This window comes from Callithrix jacchus, chromosome 4 (genome assembly GCF_049354715.1).
Source record: "Callithrix jacchus isolate 240 chromosome 4, calJac240_pri, whole genome shotgun sequence".
Lineage (NCBI taxonomy): Eukaryota > Metazoa > Chordata > Mammalia > Primates > Cebidae > Callithrix > Callithrix jacchus.
Genome location: NC_133505.1, coordinates 17,879,965 through 17,903,914, shown reverse-complemented (window position 1 = coordinate 17,903,914; position 23,950 = coordinate 17,879,965). Strand labels below are relative to the sequence as shown.

The 23,950-nt window shown below is 40.3% G+C and overlaps 1 protein-coding gene and 1 pseudogene across 16 annotated transcripts in view; both read left to right on the top strand.

The window, feature by feature from the left end:
* Positions 1–23,950, top strand: part of PHACTR1 (phosphatase and actin regulator 1) — a 586,860-nt gene that overhangs the window by 106,755 nt on the left and 456,155 nt on the right. The window lies entirely within an intron of this gene.
* LOC144582030 (L-lactate dehydrogenase A chain pseudogene) overlaps positions 1–23,950 on the top strand; it is an 87,524-nt pseudogene that overhangs the window by 12,449 nt on the left and 51,125 nt on the right. The window contains exon 1 of the transcript XR_013533748.1: positions 1–23,950. This exon is cut by the window's left edge and continues 12,449 nt beyond it; it is cut by the window's right edge and continues 51,125 nt beyond it. The product of XR_013533748.1 is annotated as an L-lactate dehydrogenase A chain pseudogene (transcript).

The following is a 23,950-nucleotide window of genomic DNA, read 5'->3' as shown; positions in this document are numbered from 1 at the left end:
GTCACTCTGTAGTTTCTACCTATCCCTCTCTTACTAGTAAACTAAACTCTACAATCAAGCCAGAGACTGCATCAAAAACTAAGAGCAGCTAGATGAAGGCCAACACTAGGCGCAAATCACCGCTGGAACTAGTGCTCTAGAGGTTCAGAAGAAGAAAAGTACCAGAGCCTTGCCACTCCGAGCATGGCCCACAGGCCAGCAGCATCAACGTGGCCTGGGTGTTTGCTAGGAACACAGGATCTCAGGCCCTCACCCCAGACCTACGGAATCAGAATCTGCATTTTGACAAGCTACCCAGGGGGTTCATAAACACCTTAGAGTTTAAAAAGCACTGGTTTAGTGGATGCCCAGTTCTAAGCACCGCTATTCATCCTCAGTCTAGCCCCTTCTATTCCATCTCCCATGTGAAGGCACATCCCTCCTTTAACTTCATCCTGATTTTAGCTCCTGGGTGTCAGGTGGAATTTCTGTTCTCTTGTGTCTCCTAAGGAAGCAGCAATTTCTAGTGCATGTTTCCTGTTACAGCCCCGAGATCTGAGCTCCAGCCCATTTCTGGAGTACAAAGTCCTCTTGCTGCGCTATGTTGAGGACGCTGTGATGAAAGAGGAAGGAATCAGAAGATCAGAGGTCTCCAGTCACTTCCTCACAAGCCATGTAGTCATGAGCAAGTTACCACATCTTGTGCCTCAATGTCCTGATCTTCATAAGCTTGTAGCAAGGATTCAACAAGGATATATATGAAAAGTACTTTGTGCCTGGCACAGAATAGAGGTTCCAAAAATGTCTCTTCACTGTTGTAGTCATTTGGCAAAGGCCACAGCCACTCCCTGGAAAGGGCACTGAATTGGGAGCTAGCCAGTCTGCTCTTGTTGCACCTGATCGGGCTTTGCCTAGTTTAGTGTGAACTCAAATGAGTCCCTTGCCCCTCAGTTTCCCAACCTGTAAAATGAGGCTTTGACCACAGGACTTGCTAAATCCCTGTATTATGCCTCTGTGGCATTATGTATTCCCTCTCAGAGAAAGCCATCATCCACCAGATGTTCTACGAATGGGGGAAAAAAAAGTATACTCGATAGAATTAGTCTGATACTTGAAGGAGATCCCTTGAGACAAATGTGTTTTAATTGTTCCACTTCTGTGGACATTAATCCCCCACTGTTAGTGATTCTGAGTTGCTCAGGCTGCTTTATACAACCAAGTGCTTAAATCCTTAGTCCTTCGTGAGAGATCCTCCATTAAGTCTGCCTCAAGGCACAACATGCTTCAAGTGAGTTGAGCACAGTTGCAAACTCCTCTGTGACAAAATGAAGATTAATTTTGAGCTTCACTACTTTGTGTTTATCCATCATGGTGCCAGCTGTCATTGTAATGACACAGTCTCCCATGCAGACAATTAAAAATCATGCTCAAATAATCTGTTCTAATTGCTTTGCTTCGAATTACAGTTCAGTGTAGACACACCCCCGTTGCCATAAGGAGGGCCAGCACACTTTGTTTGACAGTTTGGGAAAAATTTGAACAATGGAGATACTGCTTTTTCACTCTAAAACATCTCAAGAAGCCTCTTAAAACTGAAGCAATGCAAATAATTTTGATAGTGCCTGTATTTCTTAGCCCTCTATTTCTAGACCCCATAATGCCCCTCCCCAGCACCAAACTTGCTTCCCAAGATTCCCGTCTCTGTTGGGAACTTCATACTCTGGAATTTTCTCCACTTGCCTCTCCCTATACCAGACTTACCTGTTTTGATCATCCCCTCTGAAGCCAGATCACTGCTACTAAACAGAAAAGGTAACAAATTAATCTGTTCCTGTGTACTCAGTGGTTGCTAATGAAGCTTACTCTTACTTTGTGCTCTAGAAAGGTGAAAGGAAGAAAATAATTATCCTCTCCTTTTTACTGGGTGTGGGTTTGCAGTGTGTGATGTTACTTAACTCCTTCACCTTCTCCCAAATTAAGTCACATTTGTGAAACTCAGGCTCACGTCCAAAATGGGTAAAATCAGTAATCTGGGAAAGCAGTAAAGGATGGCTCTATTTTCTTGTCCTTTTCCCCAATCCAGCTTACTTTTATTACTTAACTGAATGCCAAATAGTAGGTAGTGCCTTTCCACAAGAAACTAAAGGTTTTGATGAAAAAAAAATTTTTTTCCTTTTTCTTCTCCTGGTGTATGTCCATCTTCTAGGGGAGCAAGGCAGGTTACTGTGGGCTTATGCTCCATTTCCAAGTGAAAGAATCAGTATTTCCTGGGCCTAGACTTAGCTTCCAAAGAGAAGGATCCCTCCAATATGGGTAAGGCAACAGAAAGTTAACTCAGCACACCTCTTCACCCCTACAGGTGGATCAACAGTTGCACATTAATATTACGAGATTCTGGAACTTTACACCAATGCTACTTTAAATGGCTAACTCTGAATTGGAACTGCATAAAAGGTTCTTATCTAGAGATTCATGACCATGGGCATTAATATAAAGAAGCTGTTAACGTGTCTCCTTGATGTACTTGATGATACCTGATACATGCAAAAGAGATGTGAACCACTTACACTCTTATGGGAAGCCCCATGCTTTTTGAGTTTCAAAGAATGATGTCATGTCTTAAACATTTTATCCCTCTCTTCATCTGAAGTTCTCTCTAAGGTAAATTCAGTTATTCCCCTTAGTCTTTTAGTCTTATGTAATTAAACTCTGTGGGTGTGTATCTAGGGTTTCATGTCAGGGAGAGATAAAACCTGATTAGGTTTGTTCCCCAGGGGAAAGAATCGTTATTCTAAGACATGGTACTCTTTGTTCTTGAGGGCTGTGCATTCCACTGCATAATGGTTGGGAGACATTTGTCAGTCTATCATCGTCCAGTAAAATCACTGTTTATGCCTTCCTTCTATTCTCACAACATTAGGGTATCATTCAGTTTTTCAGAAGCAATGTATCTTGGTTTTGTCTATAAAAATGGCAGCAGACACAGCCTATAAGACAGGCTTTGATTTTGTTTTTCCCATTGTTTTTAAAAATCTTCCCTACCCCAGTAACAAGCTAGAGGGGTTCAGAAAGAAATGTTAAAAGAATTTAGGAGTCCCCTTTTGAGGAAGATGACCAAATTATCAGGACAATATTTAGGATTACAGAAGAATGTGCAATAGAATTATGGCTTGTCTTTGCTGTGAGCTTCCCCATTGGGTTTAGCCACAAAGAAAGGAAAGAAAACACTTTGCCAACCAAGAAAGACACTCACAATTTTTACTGCAGAAGGGAGAGAAAGAAGACAGAGGGTTCTGTGAGTGTCTGGTGCATGTGTGTGCCTGTCTGTGTATGAATCTATTAAACACACTTGCATGCATGTAACAACAGGATTTTTATGGCAGTAATATGGCTTGATTGTCAAGAAGGAGGATTAGGATAATACTTGTGCCTAAAGATGATGCTAATTTATAAACCTTGACTGCCTTTCTTATTTTTAGTGAAGTATGGGAGACTGGACTTTTTTTCAAAGGAGACTTTAACCAAGTAAAGTGATAGAAGGTAAAATTATGAAGCAGGTGAAATTTATCATCACATCCTATGTATCCCTTTTCTGGAAACTGTTACTCCTCTCTATACCTTTTCCAGACCTTTCTACCTGTCAAAACCAAGGAAAGTTATAAACTTATTCATAGCAATAATAAATGGCATGGGAACCATAAGTTAAAGTGGTTGAGAGTCGAAAGATCTGAGGTGGAATGTGGGTTCTGCCATGTACTGTGGGACCTTGGACAAGTTTATCTTTCTGATCCTCAATTTTTAGACTGGCACATGGGAAGAATGAAACCATCTTAGTGCTAGTGCTACAGTTGAGTGAATTAATGCATCTAAAATGCTAACCACAGTAGCCGGGATGGAGTAACTGCATATATATATGTATATATATATATATGATAGTGTTTGTTCCTGAAATGAGAGAAGAGAGTGCAAATTTTTGGGCTTTTTCTAACAATGAGGTGGAAGATGTGGGTTATATTTTCAGGAAGGATGAGTACTGAATTCATTCCACCCTCCATTAGTAAGATAAACTATGTATTGTGGAAGATCACCATGAATTAAAGATAAGCAAGTGTTTACTTTTAAATTGTATTTTCTTAGGGGAGCCAGGTGTGTATCAGTTAGTGTTTGCTATGTAACAAACCACTATAGAAGTTAGCTTAAAATAATGTTCATTATTTCTCAGGATTTTGTGACTTGGCTGGGTGGTTCTTCTGGTCTGGTACAGTCCTTTTGGGGCTTGATGGTCAAGGATGGCCTCACTCACATGTGTGGGGACTCTGCTGGGTCAGCTGAGATGCCTGGGCTAGCTCGGGCCTGTATCCAGGTAGTATTTCATCTTCCAGGAGGCCAGCCTTGTCTCATTCATATGATGGCAAAGGAGTTCCAGCAGCTACAGAGGGCAAACTCCAGCAGGTAAATACTTTTCCAGCCTTGGCTTGCTAATCAGTCAAAGTCAGTCACATGATCAACCCAGATACAAGGAGCGGGCAGTAGATTCCATGTGACGGGAGTTGCTGCAAAGAACGTGTGGCCACTCAGATTCGACAATATGAGGATTTAACACTAGCCAGTCCTCATGTTCATACACAGCTATGAAAAGAATCCTTTAGAATATTCTCTAATGAGTTGACAGCTTTGTTCCAATAAAAAAGTCAAAACCTTTAGGAAAAAGTGCATCACTTCTTAGAATACAGAGTCATTATCTGCATCTGATTCTGGGCCTCTCAACCATACCAACACAGGTATAAAATTTCCAAGGTGATTGTAGACAAAACAGATTGGTTCAGAACTCTGCATACAAGTTAGCTTCCTTTTCCTATTCGGAAATCTGTTGGAAAGCAGAGCCCTTCTGCATTTCTATTTGTATTCAAGAAAATGCAGGCATAGGAAATACCAGCAATGTCTCTGCAGGAGATATGAGCTGAAGAGAAAGCACAGAGTTTGGAAAACATTTGAAGCAAACAAAACAATACGACAACTGCACCTTTTGCAACTTCTCAGTCAAAGCATTGACTCCTGGTGACTTAAAGACCGTGAACACTGGACATTCCACCGCAAAAGCCTAGGCATCTTCCAACAGATCAGTGTGTCTCATCTGCCACTCTATTTCCATATCATAGTGCTTTTCTTTTGTTGAACTTTTCGGATTTGTACAGGTCTTCTGAAGCCCCTCATTTAATATCCTAGAGTGATCACAAGAGAATGGTCATTACGTAATTGTGAAAGGAAAATTCTCTGTAGTTACAATTTACTGCTTTATCTTCTGCAAACAGAATAGTCCATGGAGTTACTCAGTTTGTTCTTTTGTTCTACAGTAGCTCTTGTGGTGAACACTAGAACAGCTCAAACAGCTGGTCTCTGAGTCTCTCATATATTTCAGCCACACAGGATGTTTATTTGATATAGGTGATACCATCATACTTATGCAGTAAGGTAGGAATTAGGAAAAACTGTGGATTCCTCTTCTCAATGTACCCCTTATTAGTTGTGAATTTGGGCAAAAAAATAACTTCAATGTGTCTCTATTTCTTCTTCCGTAAAATGGAACTATAAATTCTTATCTATCCTAAGAAGCATTGTTCTGATGACCAGATGAAATCATGTTTGGGAAAGTGATTTGTAATTTTAAAAATCTACATAAAGATGGTATTATTTTTAGCCTCAAAAAGGCCATGTCTATAATCACTCAAAGCAGTGAGGGATATGGTGATTTGAGTTTAGGATAAGGAGTTACTCTAACATTAAATGTGGAGCGGGAAAGCCACTTCTGTAGGTCAAGGCGTCCTCAGTTCCAGTTCAGTAACCATCCGCATTCTTGCGTATTCATAGGATTATCAAGGTACCAGAGTTTACAGTTATTTAGAGAATAAGCACCCCAGGCATGGATTACTTCCTTTCTGCTGTTGCCTAAATATGTAGCAACTCATTTCCTAGGAAACAACTCTACACCCCAGCAGCATTTGATTCAAGCATGGGAGAGAAAGTAAAAACTGAAAACCTAACTATCTGGGCGAATGGGATGAGGGTGGTTATTGCATACAAGCGTAAATAATGTATTACCTCCCTAAGCTCTTTGGCATAAATATTGGGTATTCGCTCATCAGCAAACAAGTATTTTTAATCGTCTAAGTACAATGAAAACTTGTCTCAGGGCAAAGAGATGCTTCATACAGCAAGCACCCTCTCCTCCATTCCCTTCTCTGCTTTCTCCTCTCATCCTCTCTTATCTTTGAGTGCCTTGTATACTTTGAGTATCTTTCCATAAGGGTTACTCAACTGGGAGATGTACAAATGCACAGGTTCCCCTTTGGGAAGAGAAAATGGAAATTAATTTGAAATCAAAGCATGAGACATTTAAAACTTGAATTTGATATTTTTTAAATGTAACATATTCCAGTGTACCTCTTCTGATTAAGAAAAGAAACTGAGATGCTAAGATATGAGAACTGTCCATACAAACTCTTTATAAAAAAATTATCATTACCGTCACCAAAACTGAGCCCCCCAAGAAAGGAAAAAATAAACGAAGAGAACCCTGCCCTATGTGCTGTTGAGAAATGAGAACAATGCCTTTACTTTTGTTTATCACTTTGACCTTTTCAAACTACTTCCAAATATTTTCTTACTGAAAAACCTGGTAGGAAGATCTAAGATTTTCAGGAAAGACCTTTTGTTTATTTGTATTTGTGTAGGCTAGACACAAAATCTTTCTGAGGTCTACGAATGTGGTTATTCAATGTGTTTGTGTCTTGGATACTCAAATGTAAAGGAGAAGTTGAACAACAGCCAGGTGTGGTGGCTCATGCCTGTAATCCCAGCCCTTTGGAAGGCCAAGGTGGGCGGATCATGAGGTCAGGAGTTCAAGACCGGCCTGGCCAACATGATGAAACCCTGCCTCTACTAAAAACACAAAAATTATCTGGGTGTGGTGGTGCATGCCTGTAATTGTAGTTACTCAGGAGGCTGAGGCAGAATTGCTTGAACCTGGGAGGCAGAGGTTGTAGTAAGCTGAGATCACTCCTCTGCACTCATGCCTGGGGAACATAGTGAGACTCTGTCTCAGAAAAGAGAGAGAGAGAGAGAGAGTGTTGAACATCAATGAATGTGGCTCAGCTTCTAAACCACAGGCTGAAACCCCAGGAGACTTCATACCTCTACCATCCTATACTCCAATGTGTAATCAGTCACTGCGTCTTTCAGAGTCTCTGTATGAATGAAGGGACTCACAGGATATTTTGCAGGGGAAAAAAAATAAGGTTTCTAAAAATGATAATATATGTTATCTGTCGACTGCCTACTCTGGGCCAGGATATTGGGTTAAAGGCTTTATAAATGTTTCTGTCAACTTCTAAAACATCTCTAGATATTATTAGCACATTGGATATAGAAGTAAGAAGGGAGGCTGAATAAGTTGCCAATGGTCACATAAGCTGGTCCAGATTCCAGCCCAGATCTGCAAGCAAGTGACTTTGGGTGGCAGGCTTCACTGCATCTTTGTAAATATCGTTCAGTATTCTGAAAACATCTCGAAAGGAAACTTTGGGGAAAATCATTTTAATTGTAAACCCCATGAGGAGACCACAGTTCAAACACATCCCTTCAGCCCGGAGCCAAGTAAGAGAAGCTTTAAGAACCCCCAGGGGAGTTTATTGTGTGGCCTGTAGTGTTGGTAGAACACTCTGGGCTGCTGGAGGAATCAGGACTGGAAATATGGGGACAAGGACCTGGCTGTGGCAGCACAGCAGAGGTTTTGGAGTCACTGGACTCCTGTAGACTCCAGGTCAAAGGCATGTGTTTTGAGTGGGGGAGATGTGGGCAGAAATAGAAACTGGCCTGGAGCTGTTATACGTGGTCTTTCCTAGAGAGAACCACCTGGAGGGACAGAGTCCACAACAGGGAGAACCTGTGTGACCATGAACTTCTAAGAGCCAGAGACCTAAGGGGAGGCCACAAGGAGCCAGCCAGACATTCTAGTCAGGGAGCGCAAGGGAGCAATACCATGTGAATGAGGGCTGGCGGCCAGCCAGGTGCTAGGAGATGCTTGATAATCCACAGAGCCCTGCATGAGAGAGTTGAGTAAAGTATCTGCAGCATGCTGTGGTCAGAAGAAAGCACAGCCGGCTCTTCAGAGGTTTTGTTTTGTTTTGTTTTGTTTTGTGACAGAGTGCAGTGGCATGATCTCAGTTCTCTGCCACATACGCCCCTTGGGTTCAAGTGGTTCTCCTGCCTCAGCCTCCCAAGTAGTTGGAGTTATAGGTGCACACTACCATGTCCTGCTAATTTTTGTATTTGTAGCAGAGACAGGGTTTCAGCATGTTGGCCAGGATGGTCTCAATCTCTTGACCTCGTGATCTGCCTCCTCAGCCTCCCAAAGTGCTGGGGTTACAGGCGTGAGCCACCATGCCAGACTCCTAAGAATTCTAAGCACCTAAGACATTCCTTGCCCCAGACCTCCTCTCCCTTCCCTGCTCTTCCAAGTGTTAGAGGAGCCGGGGCCTCTGTGAGGGTATGGCTGGAACTGGAGGGGAAGGGCAGGACTGAGGGGCAGAAGCCCGTCAGGAAAGAACAGAACTAGGCCTGCTCTCTTTCCCAGAACAGGCTTCAAGCCAGCAGCAGCCCAAACCTACAGCTTTAACACATTTAACATGCTGCATGTGACTAATAACCCAGACTGGACATGTTAATTATTGCGTGGAGACTGAGGTCAAAAGTGAGAGGAGTTTTGTTTTGTTATGTTACCTCTGAGGAGGTAGATGAGCTGTAGGGCCACAGAGAAGATTTGCAAGAGAGGTTAGGGCAGCAGAAAATGCCTTTCGATTTTACTCTTCAGGTTCTCCTTTAACAATAACATCTGGGTCAGAGATACGAGTGGACTTAGCAGTAACAATAAATACATCACATAGCGCCTTGTTAATAGATTGGCTGAGGGGGAACGATCCAAGATGGCCGATTGCTAACATCTTGGGATTGCAGCTCTCAGTGAAAGCGCAGAGAACTAGAGGACGCCACACTTTCAGACAAATTCTGGTCGCTCACGGAGCAGAAGATCCCCAGTGGAGGAGCCACACGGGTTGCCAGCGCGACTCTTGTGGCCGGCACAGCGGTTTCGCCGGCACCTCGGCGCGGCAGCTCTCGGAGCAGAGTAAACAGGGCTGGCTCCCCTTCTAACCGAGGTTTGGAGCCCCAGGAAGGCAGAGTATCCTATTAGGGACACAAGAAGGAAGCCAGACAGGAGAATCCTGGGCAGAAAAGCACCATCGATCTTAATGCTGCTGTTCTGACCCTGGGTACTAACAACTTGGACGTCCACTCAAGAGACCTAATCTGAAAGTAGGTAATTTCAAAGACGACAGGAGGATAAATTTACAATGATGGGAAGAAACCAGCGTAAAAAGGCTCAGAATACTCAAAATCAGAACGCCTCTCCCTCTAAAGATGATCACAGTTCCTCATCAACAATGGAACAAGGCTTGATGGAGAACGAGCACATCCCAATAACAGAATCACGCTTCAGGGAATGGATAATAAGAAACTTCTGTGAGTTAAAAGAGCACGTTGTAGCCCAAGGTAAAGAAACTAGGAACTTTGAAAAAAGGTTTGACGAAATCCTATTGTGAATAGACAACTTAGAGAAGAATATAAGTGAATTAATGGAACTGAAGAATACAATACAGGAACTCCGAGAAGTATGCACAGGTTTAAACACTCGAATTGTTCAAGCAGAAGAAAGGATATCAGAGGTCAAAGTCCAACTTAATGAAATAAAATGAGAAGACGAGATTAGAGAAAAAAGGATAAAAACAAATGAGCAAAGTCTCCAAGAAATGTGGGACTATGTGAAAAGACCTAATTTACGTTTGATAGGTGTACCTGAATGCGACGGAGAGAATGAATCCAAGCTGGAAAATACCCTTCAGGATATTATTCAGGAAGATTTTCCTAAACTAGCAAAGCAGGTCAATATTAAACCCCAGGTAATACAGAGAACACCACAAAGATATTCCTCAAGAAGAGCAACCCCAAGCCACATAATAGTTAGATTCACCAGGGTTGAAACGAAGGAGAAAATACTAAGGGCAGCCAGAGAGAAAGGTCAGGTTACCCACAAAGGCAAGCCTATCAGACTTACAGCAGATCTCTCAGCAGAAACTCTACAAGCCAGAAGAGAGTGGGGGCCAATATTCAACATCCTCAAAGAACAGAACCTTCAGCCCAGAATTTCATATCCAGCCAAACTAAGCTTGACAACTGAAGGAAAAATAAAATCTTTTATGAACAAGCAAGTACTCAGAGATTTTATTACCACCAGGCCTGCTTTACAAGAGCTTCTGAAAGAAGCATTACACTCAAAAAGAAACAACCAGTATTTGCCTTTCTAAAAATATACCAAAAAGTAAAGAGCACCAACATAAAGAAGAATTTTCATCAACGAATGGATCAAACAGCCAGTTAACATCAAATGGCAGTAACCCTAAATTTAAATCGACTAAATCCCCCAATCAAAAGACACAGTCAAAACCCAACGGCATGTTACATCCAGACCTGTTTCACATGCAAGGATACACAAAGACTCAAAACAAAGGGATGGAGAAAGATTTACCAACCAAATGGAGAGCAAAAATAAATAAATAAAAAGCAGGAGTTGCAATTCTCGTATCGGATAAAATAGATTTTACAGCAACAAAGATATAGTGGTAAAAGGATCAATGCAACAACAAGAGCCAACAATCCTAACACCCAGATACATAGAGACTTAGATTCAATGAGACAGAAAATTAATAAGGATATCAAGGACTTGATCTCAGATCTGGAACAAGTAAACTTAATAAATATTTATAGAGCTCTCCACTTCAAATACATAAAATATAAATTCTTGTCAATACCACATCAAACCTACTCATAGGTTTAAATGAAACATTGATTGACCATTATTAATATCCATTTTTTTTCAGAATAAAGCAATATTTCCATTCACCCTCCCTCTTTCTCTTCCTCTTTCTTACTCTCCTTTACTCATTTTTTTTCTTTCCTTCTCTCAAAAAAAGAAAAAAAAAAGAAAAGAAATCAACTTGTAAACCTCTAGATCCAGGTCAGCAATGTCTCTCTCATTGCTTGATTTCCTTCCTTCCCTTCCCTCCCTCCCTCCCTCCCTCCCTCCCTCCCTCCCCGCTTCCTCCCCCCTTCCTCCCTTCCTCCTTCCCCTTCTTCCTCCCTCCCTTCCTGCCTTCCTCCCCCCTACAAAAAAAAAACAGATTGGCTGAATAATATTGTGGCAATGGGCATCTTTGCTTCCGATTAGAAAAGGATTATATGTCAAGGCAAAATTGCAAAACCTAACTATCTGCAGACATGGCCACATTATGGGGCCTCTGTCACCTGCCGGCCATGTAACCAGGGGCAAGTTACTTACATTCTATGTGCTTAGATTTATTTCCACATCTGCAGAATGGGAGGAATAAGTCCCTTTGTCATAAGATTTTGGGAAGGAAGCAATAAGTCAATATATTTAAAGTGCTTAGAGGAAGAAATGACACATGGTGAGTGCTTAATTTGATATTTTAAATGAGCCGTATTGAAATCAACACACAGTGAATTCAAGCAGTTAATTTGAAAGCACCCATCCATTAAGTGAACAGTGAATTTTAAAACCATAAAATATAATAAATGTTCCACTAGTTCAAAAGCCAGTAAGGCTAGTGGAATATTTTTGAGTGAAGTGAAAAAAATGAAAGGTTAACTATATGTTCTTGGTTATTATATACAGAGCAAGCCCATCTCTGGACTTGGGCAGATCAGTCTGGTGATTTTCACAGCAATCACACATCCGTATGGAATGTGAAAGTCCTGGAACCAGATGACCCTCTTACAGTTTCAGAACACAGTTTTGTATTGAATTATACTAAGTGATCTTTACAAAATCTCTATCAGTTGAAGCTTCAGGTTCATTCTACATTTCGATTCTGTCTATTGGTCTGTTTTTATAATGGAAGCAGAAGTCATTTGCTGTCATTTTAGAAGCTTCTACTTCGTGTTCATTCATCACATTCATCTCCTTTATTCTGCAAACAAATATAACCTCAAATTCATTAGCTACCGGGGTCATTCATGCTTCCTTGGGGTGTGACCACGTATTGATTTGATACATTCCTGCATTACCTTTTTCCTTCCTTTAGAAGGAAAATTCTATTGCCTACCTCCCTAACCGTCAGGCCAGGGACTGGTACTGGTCTGTGATGTGTTAGGAACTGGGCCGCACAGCAGATGAGTGGTAGACAAGATGGGCAAGCCAGCAAAACTTCATCTGTGTTTACATCCCCTCTCCATCACTTGCATTACTGCCTGAGCTCCATCTCCTGTCAGATGAGTGGTGACATTAGATTTTCAGTAGAGCAAGAATCCTATTGTGAACTGCATATATGAGGGATCTGGGTTGTGCACACCTGAGAATCTATTGCCTGATGGTCTGTCACTGTCTCCTGTCACCCCAGTTGGGACCATCTAGTTTCAGGAAAGCAAGCTCAGGGCTCCTGCTGATTCTACATTATGGTGAACTATAGAATGATTTCATTATATATTACAATATAATAATAATAAAATTAAAATGCACAACAAATGTAATGCACTTGAATCATTGCAAAATCATCCCCCCACCCCGGTCCATGGAAACATTGTCTTCTATGAAACCGGTCCCTGGTGCCAGAAAGGCTGGGGACTGCTGACCTATCTGATGTCCCTAATGAGATTACAAATCTGCATACTATTAAAGAAAAGAGAAGCCATCTAAACACTTTTCAGTTTACCTTTCTGAAAGAAGATGACTTAAGGATGGAATTCAGAAAGTTTAGAAGAGATAGTGAAGAAGGGCGTGGAGGCCAGAGAGGAAGTAGATAATGTTGTTCTTTTCCTAGTTCTATTTTCATTGCACATTTTATTTCTTCTCAATCATGTAATAATGGGATCTATTACTGTGTTAATACTTGAGGCCCGATATTTCAGGAAATTAACTGTAATATCTGTTGTTCTGTCCATGTATGTTTCAGTCTAACACAGAGGGTAGTGGTGAAGAGCAAAGATTCTGCAACCAAAGTCCTGGGCCTGAAAGGAGTCTCGCTCACCATCACAGTGACCTTGGGCAGGTGACTTGTGTGCTCTCTGTGCTGGGGTTTCCACATCTATAAAATCAATGGAAAAGGAATTAAGTTCATACATTTAAAGTGCTTAGAAAAGGGCCAGGAGCAGTAGCTCATGCCTGTAATCCCAGTACTTTGAGGGGCCAAGGCAGAAGGATCAGAAGTTCAAGACCAGCCTGGGCAACATAAACATAGCAAGACCCCCATCTAAACACACACACACACACACACACACACATTAAATTTAATTTAAAAATTGGCTGAGTGTGGGGTGTACACCTGTAGTCTTAGCTACTCAGGAGGCTGAAGCAGGAGAATTGCTTGAGCCCTGGAGTTTGAGGCTACAGGGAGCTATGAGTGTGTTTTTGCTCTCCAGCCTGGGCAACAGAACAAGACCCTGTCTCAAAAAAAAAAAGTGTTTAAAAGAGTATGTGGCACATGGTGGCACTTAATAAATCTTAGCTCTTATTTCTTTTATTTTTCTGCTCATTTCTGAATGAAAGGACAGGTTCTTATTTAGTGCTGTTTCTCCATGTTATTTGGAGACATATCAGCATATTCCAAATGAACAGAATAAGTTAATTTTAAAACCTAAGTTTGTGTTAATACAGCCAATTTGTATTTTGAAGGTTAAGTGCTGCTTGTGATGATAAATCTCATCATTCTTGTTTTTATGCTTGGATTGTGGACGTTGTACCCAAACAAGCAGTGAATCTCAAAGTCCTGTTTCCTGCTGTTTTCCTTTCCCAGTCATTTCCCTCAACCACATTCTCCTTTGCAATTTCTTTCTAGAGTGTCCTTCTGTCTCCATTTTTGCTCTTTTCTTCACCATCAGTTTCTCTGCATGTTTGTCTCATTCTCATCTGCTAGGGCACTGCCTTTCCTATCCTCATCTCATGAAATTCAAGTTTCTCAAACTCACCTTTACTCTTGATAAACTCTCCACTCAAAAGGAGATAAGCATTACAGGCAACTGAAAGGAAAAGAAAAGAAGAAACATTTAGGAGGGGATTTTTCACAACTGCACGTGTTTTCCCTAGATTACAGTTTTGTTTGTATTTAAGTAATCATTTTAATAGATTGGGAGTGTTTCTCAGTATGATTCTGTGGATGCACTAGATGATGAGGTTCTGTAACGTAGAGACTGAAAGTAACTTTTCCACATGGCTGACTCCAAAAATGCAGACATTTTACTGAGTGACTTAGGACAAAGACAGCCAATAGAGGGTATATTTATTACAGTATTTCCATTCAGGTACTTACCACTTTTTTTTCTGGAAAGGAGTTGAGAACTTACAAGGATATATACTCCCAATAAGATAATGTGAACTTAAAGTATCTCTCCCCACACAAAAAAGTAAAAATAAAGTATTGGGCAAAGTAGAGCCAGAGAGACTAAACATTTATATCATGATGACCCAAATGTCTTTTTTAGATGCGATTACATAATTGGCTAGAAAAATTTAAAACTTGATCAAATTTAGTAACATTTCCCAATGTTTTCCCTACTTCAACCTATAGAACAGATGATTTTTACCTGTGAGATTATCTTCTCCATGAGGAAATGCGGTAGCCAGTTTGCCTCTTGTTATTCTATTTTTCTGTCTCTCAGGAAGAAAGCATATAGGAGTTCAAATTACTATTGCATTTTATAGGCTGTCCTTGAATCTTTTCTAATTTATGTCTTAAGTATGTAATTTACAAATTTCATTACTTTAATAATAATAATGAAATCCCTTGCAGTGCATCTTAAATATACTGTGCTAAAGAACTTCTAGGTCTGCACGATTCACAATGTCCATAAATCAATATAAAGGAAATAATAACTCAGGGTAAGGACAATTAATCTTGAAATGAAGACCAAGCAGGGATTTCTCTTGGGACTCATTATGGACACGCTTTGTTCAATGAATCACTTTTTCTACGACACCCTGACTGACTGTAGAAGGACCGGCGAGTTCCATTGGACTAATTATTTTAACAGTCTTAAACATTGAATGCCAAGAACATCCTAATAACCATCTAAATGAAGGCAATTCTGTGGAATACCCACTTTCCCTCACTTGTCATCCTTCCTGATTGTTTCTGTTAATAAGCTAACAGTCATTATGCTATTGATTATTTTTAAGAAAACAACCCATCTTGAAACAGTGTTATGGACTAACTAACATTCCTGGATCTTTCTCCAGAGGACTTTTTCCTCTTTTACTTAATTGCTTTAGAGATAAGGACTATCCAAATAGCTGCTATAACTTCACCACATAGATAAGAAAGCAAATTTGCTCAATTGTATTTAATGTAGAGCAAGTATTCTTAGACATTTTGGGGTCACAAATTCATTGAGAAAATTTTGAAAGCTCTAGACCCCAAACCCAGAAAAAGACACTGATTCATAACATTTTATGTACCATTTCAAGGATTTTGTAGACCTCTTTTCACTTACACAAAGGCCTTCTAACCCAAAGATGCCATTCATTCCAACTTAAGTAATACGGCTCTGCTTATTTTAAGATATAGCCATGTAAATGGAGAATATAGCCTGTGTATGGAGAATCTACCTCTGGAAGATCATTTGAAATGACCACCACATCAGTGTCAATAGAGTCAAGAGAGGGATTTCGTTCGTGAAGAAGGCAACATAAATCCTCACACAGATGCAGATCCAATTTCCTAGGACTGGCAGAGGCTGATGTTCACACAGATATTCTTGGAGCTGACAAAATCTAATATTTTTGTGGAAGCACATACCAGCTTCAAATTGTCCACTTTTCCTGAAAAGACTGGCCCTTGGCAAGCATACTGATGATATAAAGAAAGTGGCTATATACTCAGTAATGGGATTGCTGGGTCAAATGGAATTTCCATTTCTAGGCCCTTGAGGAATCGCCACATTGTACCCCAAAACCTAAAATGCAATAAAAAAAAAAGCGGAAGTGAATTTATATGCAAGTTTTCTTCAACCACATTACATGATAATATGAAAATGACAAGAAGAGCTTGCTTTTCTGACTTATGTCAGGGGGCAAGGCTTACAAAAAGAATATTTGGAGAAACTATGATTTGTTAGTTGGGCTTTTCTGATACTCATTAGTCACTTTGGTTTTTAGCAATTGTTTAACATCCTTCTTTTTCAGTAAAAAACTTGATTTTGGAATGTGATTGTCAGGTTAACCAGAGCTAGAATTATCTATACAAAGAAGTAGCTGTGGGCTTTGATTACCTACCTAACCATAACCAATCCCAGTTGGCTGAGTGGGTAGGCAACAGAGTTGTCATTCTGTTTTTGCTGCATATGATGCCAATGCGTCAGAAGGATTTATTTATAGAAGATCATAAAATTCTTAGCTTAAAATGGAACATTTTGCTTCTCTGTTCTTCCCACTAATTAAGAATTGTCACTGACTTTTGCAGTTACCTACTTAAATAGCATTGATTCTTACACAGTGCGTTTCCTATAGCATGTTGATACATATTCAATACCAAAAACTACACATGAAAACCCAGAGATTAAAGTAAATGCCGATTGTATAAAAGAATGTAAAATGACATTGCTATGCTCTTCTTATAAGAAAATAACCATCAGAAGTAGATCTCAAGTACAGTCTATGGTGGAATTTCGATTCTTTTTATTTCTTTTATTTGTAATATTGGCTGACTTAGTAGTATTTTAAATCCACATTAGAGACCTTTGTAGGGTATAATATTCTTGCAAAAAGAAAAGGAATTACATGAGAATTTGACTGCAGCTCTCTTTGAAGGAGTAGGATTATGTTTGATTTCAGGTTCCCTCTGTCTTTTTGTGGAATGAAAATATATTGCTTTTGTAATAACCAAAAATTGACTAAAAAACCATTATTTTGGGGGGAAAATAATGCTTCATTGTAAAAAAAAAAAAAACACAAGCTCTTTTAGAAAGCAATTTGTATGGTTTTTAGAGGCTAGGAAGTGGGGTGGTGTGGATGAGGAGAAATTGTTTAATGAATACAAAATTACAGCTGGATAGGAGAAATAAGTTCTAGTGTTGTGTAGCACTGCAGAATGAATATGGCTAACAATAATTTATTGTATGTCTTCAAAAATCTAGCAGAGAGGATGTTGAAAGAAATGATAAATGTCTGAGGTGATGGATATCCTAATCACCCTGATTTGTTCATTATATATTATATGCATATATTGAAATACCACTCTGTCCCCCATAAATGTGTACCATTATTATGTGTCAACTAAAAATGAAAGGAAAATAATGAAACCAAACCAATCCAAAACAACAACAAAAAAGCAATTTGGAATAGAAGCAAGACATACATCGTAGCACTTGTGCCAGGAGAGTTATTAACATAGCAAGGCAATGCCTGATCACAGTGTACATGAGTGGGATTTCTCAAAGGAAAAAGAGATTAAAACAACAGCATAGAGGCTAAGGAAAAAGCTGTTTCTAGTAGCAGAAACAACTGTTTACATGAAACAAGAAAGTTTCATGGAACAGAAACCAGGCCTAGTGTAGCCTTGAGGAACTCTTAGGTTTCACAGAGGAGCAGTTTGGGACCAAACTGTTGCCTCGAGTATAAGATGAAGGAGTTTTGTGCTTGATTTGGGAGGTGATGAAAATTTGTTTGAAAGTATTTGAGTAGGTGAGTGATCAGATTACTGCTATGCTTTAGAAACACGGACTGGCAACCTGGATTAGTGGCTTGGAGTATGGAATAACAGCAGAAAGAGTTTAGTAGTTGAAACTCTTTAAGAATAGCCAAGGTGAGATATTAAATTAGGCTCCAATTTTATGAGTGGATTGGATAAGATGAATAAAAGATAATAAAAGAAAATGAGGCCAGGTGTGGTGGCCATGACTGTAATCCCAGCACTTTGACAGACTGAGGTGAGATGATCACCTGAGGCCTGGAGTTCAAGACTAGCCTGGCCAACCTGTGAAATCCCATCTCTACTAAAAATGTTATATATATATATCTAGATGTGGTGACAGGCACCTGTAATCCCAGCTACTGGGAAGGCAGAGGCAGGAGAATCACTTGAACCCAGGAAGAAGAGATTGCGGTGAGCCAAGATCATGCTATTGCACTCCAGCCCGGGCAACAGAGTGAGACTCTGCCTCAAAAAAAAAAAAAAAGAAGAAGAAGAAGAGGGAAAGAGAGAAACACAGAGAAGGACATCCATCTTCACTTTACTTAAGACACTTCATATATTTAATTCATAATGAATTGAAGGCTGAACACTGAAAATGAACTAAAAACCCCAGTCAAGTCTGACACGCAGCAGACCTGAGTTCCTAGACTCTTACACTACTCACTTAGTGGATTGCCCTTAAGATGAGATTCAAAGGTTTTAGGGGAAAAAAATCTGTGAAAAAGGCATTAATGGTAAGGTACTTGTTTCTTTCAATTTCTGCTTTATGGAATCCATGTATTTAAACTCACCTGGATAAATTCTACATTGAACATGTTAATAGAAATGGTGACTAGTGAGAGAAGGGGAGGGAAACTGTCTGTTATCACCTAGGGGCAGAATATGCTAACTGAAAACTCATTTTTTCTGAGTAATATATATTTTTAATTAAAAAATAAATCTTTTTTTGAGATGGAGTTTTGTTCTTGTCTCAGAGGCTGAAGTGCAATGGCACGACCTCTGCTCACTGCAACTTCTGCCTCCCGAGTTCAAGCGATTCTCCTACCTCAGCCTCCTGAGTAGCTGCGATTATACCATGCCAGGCTAATTTTTTGTATTTTTAGTAGAGACGGGGTTTCGTCCTGTTGGCCAGGTTGGTCTCGAACTCCCAACTTCAGGTGATCCACCTGCCTCGGCCTCCCAAAGTGCTGGGATTATAGGCATAAGCCATGATGCCCGGCCTCAAAATTTTTTTTTTGTTTTAAGAAAAACTTTATGTATTTAGGGGTTACATGTGTGGTTTTGTTACATGGATCTATTGTACAGTGGTGAAGTCTCAGCTTATAGTGTAGCCATCAACTGAATTGTGTGCATAACATTTAAAAAATTTGAATCCCACAAACCTAAAACATACAAAGTTATCCAATAACTATTGTATTTGAGTTTCTTCTAGAGAAAGAAACAGAAGTTGAACTGTTTCTTTATGCTTTCTTATTAAAACTCATTGCTTTGTGCACAGTAGATGCTCAAGAAATATCCATTGATTGACTGGCTACATGAACAAATCAATGAATGAGCATTGAAATTCTGATGCATTTTTAAACATCCGTGTGAACACTGGGGTCTGTAGTTTTTTCACTTTACAGACATTAGATTTGTCAGAAAATAGAAAGGATCATGGTACCCAAATGAGGAAAATCATTCAGACAAGACCCCGTCACTCAGGACTCCAGGTACACAGTGATTACGACTTGCACTTCAGTGACCTAAGAGCAAGGGGTGGGACCTTAAAATAGAAAAAAAATGTCATCTATTATTTCATAACTCAGTAGTTGAAACGTAGGCCCTACTTAGATAGAAAGACCTGCAGCCTGAGTCAGAAGTCTGCCCCTTGTTTAAATTCATATGACACTACTGTACGCTCCAGGTGTGGCTTCCCTGGAAATGTTCCTTACCTCTTAGGAGACCTAGGCCAGTCTGAAATTGTTCTATGTGTCATCGGATTCCTTGACAGACAAAAGAATGACAGCTGTGATGTGATTTGGAACCACCTATGATTGTTAATGCTCATACAGTCATGACTTCTCTTCCTCCTGGCTGTTTGGAGAGATAAGGAAAGAGAAGATTAAACCTAAGGGTTGGAAAATACACTTCTCATTAATGTGGTGTTGGCCTTTCCAGACACACACAATTTTTGATGAGTTCTTAAAATAGTTACTGTGTATTTAGACTTGGGTGCAGGAAGAAAGCTATCTTAGACTGTGTCATCTGAACACCCCCCTCATTTTATGAAGGAGGAAACAAAAAATCAAAACTTTAGCCAGGCATGGCAGCACATCCATCTGTAGCCACAGTGACTCAGGAGGCAGAGGTGGAAGGATCACTTGAGTCCAAGAGTTTAAGGCTACAGGGAGCCATGATTGTGCCAATACACTCCAGCCTGGATGACAGAGCAAGACCCGGGCTCTTAAAAATTATGAAAAGCAGACACTGAAAAGGTTTAATGAGTGTACCAACTAAGGTGACGCTCATCTCTGTCAGATCCACGGTGAAACCTGGGGGTTCTCTCCCACATTCTCAAGAAAGCAGTCTGAAATTCCAGGGTACAACATTTATGATAAGGATAACACTTGGAAAGAGCATCTTATGTCAGCTAAGAGGCTAAAATAAAATTCATTCAGATACGCTAAAACTGAGCTGAACATTCTGATACATTTAGTTGTAGACTGCCGGTCTCCTTGCTAGGCCGGCACACTCGAGCGTGAAAATGAAAAATAAAGCCACTCTAGAACTGTAAGCACTACAAACTAATGTATGGCTTGACATGTCTCAAATAATCAGACCATTCATCTTTTGTCAACAGGAAGCACTTCTGGGTTTTTTTCAACCTGGCCTTGGTCACTGGGATGCAAATACTAAGTTTTTTAGGGAGTCAAGAGCTTCTCCTATGAAAGCCAATGAACTCTCAAAGCAAGCAAAATTGGAATGCTTTTATGAAATGTAATGTAATGCTCAAGATTTCACTTACCCCATTGCTTGTTTCAAAGTCCTCTGCCTCAATAAATAATTAGTTTCTGATCTTTAAGCTGTTATTTGGAAGAGAACAGCCCCCCCCCCCCCCGCCGCCGCCGCCCCCAATCATCTTGTGTTCCTCTTACATTGTCAGGCACACAGAAATACCAGCAATAGACACAAGGATGTGGAATGGTGTGCTAAATACTAAAATGCCTTCTCTGAGCCAGGACATTCAACTTCTTTTCCATCACAATCAAAGTCTTAGGACACATGAGGCAAGCAACCTGCAGCTTTAGACTACCAACTGTAATGTGATCAAACCAATAAATTCCAAATTAGCAATGGTCCCAAATATGGTGAGGTAGACAGCATATGAGGAGGCAGTCTCAACTGTGGAGCCAATTGATTGTGTGTCCATGAGGAGGTCACTTCAGTGAGGTTCACTGTCTTCCCACTGAGATGTCTTCTACCTCTGGAATGCTATGATGTAAAGGAACTATCTGTGTGCTACTTGGGGTTTGGCTTCCTTTTTGTGTTAAATCTGGGCACATCTAAGGAAGCTTGATACACTGGATGATCTCGGCTCCACAAACCTCCAATTTCTTTCTTTTCTCTTCTCTTCTGTCTTCTCTCTCTCTCTCTCTCTCTCTCTCGACGGACTCCTACTCTGTCACCCAGGTTCAAGTGATTCTAGTCATGGGAATGCTCTTTCGTGATTATCCTATAACTGGGTCATTTTTTGTCTCAGCTTCCTGAGCAGTTGGGCTTACAAGTGCCTGCCACCTCACCTGGCTAATTTTTGTATTTTTAGTAGAGACAGGGTTTCCTCATGTTGGCCAGGCTGGTCTTGAACTCCTGACCTCAGGTGATCCATCCATCTTGGCTTCCCAAAGTGCTGGGATTGTAGGCATGGGCCACTGGGCTCAGCCAAAACCCCAATTCTTGAATGACATCTGAACATTTACTTCTGCCCATGTTCACCACCATGTTCATTGGATTTGAAAGCACCACCTTTCTCATCCCAGTTAATTACTGGTCTCCTGCTTCTGCTCTTGCACATACACACATACACATGCAGATGCGTGTGCACACAGCTTTTTCTTCATAAGGTAGCCAGGGCGAATACTTTTAAGTATAAATCCTCTAATGTCCTCCTACTACATTGGAATGAAATCCCATCCCCTAGCCTGCCATGGACAGTGCAGGCCCAGCCTCCTTCTCTTTCTACTCCGGCCCCTACATACGACACTTAGGCACTCTGACATTTGCATCAACAGCTCCCTCCAGCTGAAATGGTCTTCCCTGATTATCCTGTAACTGGGTCATTTTTGTCACTCAAGGGCTCAGTTTGGGCCTGCCCCCCTTAGAGAGACCTTCGTGAACCCCATCCTGACAGGCTATGGTCACTCACTCTTGGCTCTGTTCAGCTGTGGTTCTGTGATAGCACTTACTGTTTTCTTACTTGTATACTGCTTTTATTCCCACCTATTCCCCGAAAATATTTGACAAGACTTTGCTTATTCTTTCCATTGATGTATCACTAGAACAGTGTCTAGCACGTAGGTACTCAGTAACTATTTTTCAGAAGACTCTAGAAGATAATAAAAATATGTTCCCTTTGGCTGAAGTAATTGAGTTTTGTCAACCCTGGGGCCTGATTGGCATAATACATCTATAGATATGAGTAGAAATGTCTCAGCCTTCTTCCCTGGGGAGTTTGAGCTTGTGAAATCTGATTCTCTAGGTTGACATTTCTGCAGATTGGGTAGAGTTAAGCAGGTTTAATTGATGAAGTGAAATGGCAGTGTTATCCAAGAAGTTAAAATGGAAAGCACAGGGTATCAGCACATAAGTTACATTTTTAAACTACACAAGGGTATATGCAAAATGTACACCCATGAATAAAATTTATGTAGATGTAGCTATGGCTAGGTGCACACACAAGTCCATTTAACTGTAGCAGTGGGTGGAAAGAAAAGCTTGAGTAATACAAGCAAGATGTAATACCAAAAATAGTTTACCCTATTTTAGAGATATAGTAGTCAGAGTCATAAGGTAATGAGATTATAAAAACAAAAGTCAGAGTGCATACATCCAAATAAATATTTATCTTAATATTATCTTTGGAACTTCATGCAATATATTCTACTTGAATGGGCATATGGATTGATTCAAGCTCCTGATAGTGACTTGCTTTTGATTAGTTGTTAGAACAACTTAGAACATTCTAGAACCTCCTAGAAGAGAATGATTACTATCAGTGGTGGAAGCATCTGTACATCTTCAAATACCCCCTTGAAGGTATGCTTGAATCCCAGAAAGACAAAAGGATTTATTGTTGCTTCACAACCAATTAGCAATGAAGAGAATTCAGAAAAAGGGAGCAATGAACTTAGGATGAAAAGCTAGAGAAGAGGTGAGAGTTGGCTTGGATGGGATATGAAAAGCTGGCAGAGCAAGGGCAGCCATCCCAAATGGAGAGAACCTGAGGTGAGCGTAGACTTCTTGTGGAATGTAGAACTGAGTGTAGACATGCCTGGCGTACTAGGTGAGAAGTCAGCTGGGGAACCTTGGGCTTGGTAACATTACAAAGACATGTCTTCCTTTCCAGCAGTCAGAAGTAGGTAGAGGAAAATGAGGTATTTCTGGGGACACCAGAGTGTGAGGCTTCTGTCCCAGGCACCGATGGGACAGAAGCGGGTTGGACTGCTCCCTTGCCTAACCCTTAATCAAAGAGGCAACTGCTGCAGTGTGACAAGTGTGACAAGCCTGAAGGATTTGACCTTGAGAAGAAAGGCCAGTTGAGGCAATACTTTTAAACACTTATTTACTGGCTTTGATTTTATTTAGTTAATTTTTAATAGATGGTACATTATCATTCAAAATTCAAGAGTTTTAAAAGGGTATTCAGAAGAAATAAATCTCCCTCCAACCAACTAATGTCATACATTTTGTGGATACCCATTTTAAGAGAGATTTTAGAGAAAAAAGTGTAAATAGGGACAGACTAAATATTAATAATGTGCTATGTTTTATATAGTAGCTTATTCTTTACCATAGTTTTATGTTATCAGCACCCTTTAAGGTAGATAGGACGGATGTTTTATTTCTATTTTGCTGACAAGGAAAGAGGATCAGAAAAGTTAAGTAACATAAAAAGTGACTTT